The 2,786-nt window shown below is 34.3% G+C and overlaps 1 non-coding gene across 1 annotated transcript; it reads right to left on the reverse strand.

Annotated features, from left to right (window-relative positions):
* Positions 1-1,714: 1,714 nt before the first annotated feature.
* On the reverse strand, positions 1,715-1,822 carry LOC112732178 (small nucleolar RNA R71). Its single transcript, XR_003167914.1, has one exon. It is a non-coding gene; the product is annotated as a small nucleolar RNA R71 (small nucleolar RNA).
* Between the last annotated feature and the right edge of the window lie 964 nt (positions 1,823-2,786).

A 2,786-nucleotide genomic window follows, 5' to 3' on the forward strand; every position in this document is an offset into this window, starting at 1 on the left:
TTTGTGTCTTTTCTTGTTTTTCATATGCATTCTTGAATTCTTAGTGTCTAAGCATTAAAGAATTCTAAGTTTGGTGTCTTGCATGTTTTCTTTGCATTAAAAATTTTTCAAAAATATGTTCTTGATGTTCATCATGATCTTCAAAGTGTTCTTGGTGTTCATCTTGACATTCATAGCATTCTTGCATGCATTCATTGTTTTGATCTAAAAATTTCATGCATTGCATAATTTTCATGTTTTTTCCCTCTCATCATAAAAATTCAAAAATAAAAAAAATATCTTTCCCTTTCTCTCTCATCAAATTCGAAAATTTGAGTTGACTTTTTCAAAAATTTTTAAAATCAAGTTGTTTCTTATGAGTCAAATCAAATTTTCAATTTGAAAATCTTATCTTTTTCAAAATGTTTTTCAAATCTCTTAGTTATTTTAGAAAATTTCAAAAATATTTTTCAAAAATCTTTTTCTTATTTTTATATCAAATTTTCGAAAATAACATAATCAATTAATGTTTTGATTCAAAAATTTGAAGTTTGTTACTTGCTTGTTAAGAAAGATTCAAACTTTCAGTTCTAGAATCATATCTTGTGATTTCTTATGAATCAAGTCATTAATTGAGATTTTAAAAATCAAATCTTTTTCAAAACTAATTTCTAAAATATCTTCTTATCTTACCTTTTCAAAAAGTTGGTTTCAAAATATCTTTTCTAACCTCCTAACTTCTTATCTTTTCAAAAATTTGTTTCAACTAACTAACTAACTTTTTGTTTGTTTCTTAACTTTTTCAAAACTACCTAACTAACTCTCTCTCTCTCTAATTTTCGAAAATATCTTCCCTCTTTTTCAAAAATTTCTTTTTAATTAACTAATTATTTTTATTTTTATTTTTGATTTTAAAAATTTTCGAAAATTACTAACATTTTTCAAAAACTATTTTCAAAAATCACTAACTCTTTTTCAAAAATTAATTTCGAAAATTCCTTCTCTCTCATCTTATTCTATTTATTTATTCATCTATTAACATCTCATCTCACATCTCAACCCTCCTCACAGTTGTGTTTCTTCCATTATATTACATTCTTTGTCTCCCCCTCTTTTTCCACTCACAAAGGGACCCCTATACTGTGGTATAAAGGATCCATATTATTATTATTTTTTTTTTCTGTGCCCTCTTCTTTGTCATATGAGCAGGAGCAAGGACAAGAACATTCTTGTTGAAGAAGATCCAGAACCTGAAAGGACTCTGAAGAGAAAATTAAGAGAAGCTAAAATACAACAATCCAGAGATAACCTTTCAGAAATTTTCGAACAGGAAGAGGAGATGGCAGCCGAAAATAATAATAATGTAAGGAAGATGCTTGGTGACTTTACTGCACCTAATTCCAACTTACATGGAAGAAGCATCTCCATTCCTGCCATTGGAGCAAACAACTTTGAGCTGAAACCTCAATTAGTTTCTCTGATGCAGCAGAACTGCAAGTTTCATGGACTTCCATCTGAAGATCCTTTTCAGTTCTTAACTGAATTCTTGCAGATATGTGATACTGTTAAGACTAATGGAGTAGATCCTGAAGTCTACAGGCTCATGCTTTTCCCTTTTGCTGTAAGAGACAGAGCTAGATTATGGTTGGATTCTCAATCCAAAGACAGCCTGAACTCTTGGGATAAGCTGGTCACGGCTTTCTTAGCCAAGTACTTTCCTCCTCAAAAGCTGAGCAAGCTTAGAGATAATGTTCAAACCTTCAGACAGAAAGAAGGTGAATCCATCTATGAAGCTTGGGAAAGATACAACCAGTTGACCAAAAAGTGTCCTTCTGACATGCTTTCAGAATGGACCATCCTGGATATATTCTATGATGGTTTATCTGAGCTATCAAAGATGTCACTGGACACTTCTGCAGGTGGATTCATTCACCTAAAGAAAACGCCTACAGAAGCTCAAGAACTCATTGACATGGTTGCTAATAACCAGTTCATGTACACTTCTGAAAGGAATCCTGTGAGTAATGGGACGCCTATGAAGAAGGGAGTTCTTGAAGTTGATACTCTGAATGCCATATTGGCTCAGAATAAAATATTGACTCAGCAAGTCAATATGATCTCTCAGAGTCTGAATGGAATGCAAGCTGCATCCAACAGTACTCAAGAGGCATCTTCTGAAGAAGAAGCTTATGATCCTGAAAACCCTGCAATAGCAGAGGTAAATTATTTAGGTGAACCTTATGGAACCACCTATAACTCATCATGGAGAAATCATCCAAATTTCTCATGGAAGGATCAAAAGCCTCAACAAGGCTTTAATAATAGTGGAAGAAACAGGTTTAGCAATAATAAACCTTTTCCATCATCCACTCAGCAACAGACAGAGGACTCTAAACAAAATACTTCTAATTTGGCAAACTTAGTCTCTGATCTATCTAAGGCCACTGTAAGTTTCATGAATGAAACAAGGTCTTCCATTAGAAATTTGGAAGCACAAGTGGGCCAGCTGAGTAAAAGGATCACTGAAATCCCTCCCAGTACTCTCCCAAGCAATACAGAAGAGAATCCAAAAGGAGAGTGCAAGGCCATTGACATAAGCACCATGGCGGAACCTGTGAGGAGAGGAGAGGACGTGAATCCCAAGGAGGAAGACCTCCTGGGACGTCCAGTGATCAATAAGGAGCTTCCCTCTGAGGAACCAAAGGACTCTGAGGCTCATCTAGAGACCATAGAGATTCCATTGAACCTCCTTATGCCCTTCATGAGCTCTGATGAGTATTCCTCTTCTGAAGAGAATGAGGATGTCA

The sequence above is a fragment of the Arachis hypogaea genome, chromosome 12 (assembly GCF_003086295.3).
Source record: "Arachis hypogaea cultivar Tifrunner chromosome 12, arahy.Tifrunner.gnm2.J5K5, whole genome shotgun sequence".
Classification (NCBI taxonomy): domain Eukaryota; kingdom Viridiplantae; phylum Streptophyta; class Magnoliopsida; order Fabales; family Fabaceae; genus Arachis; species Arachis hypogaea.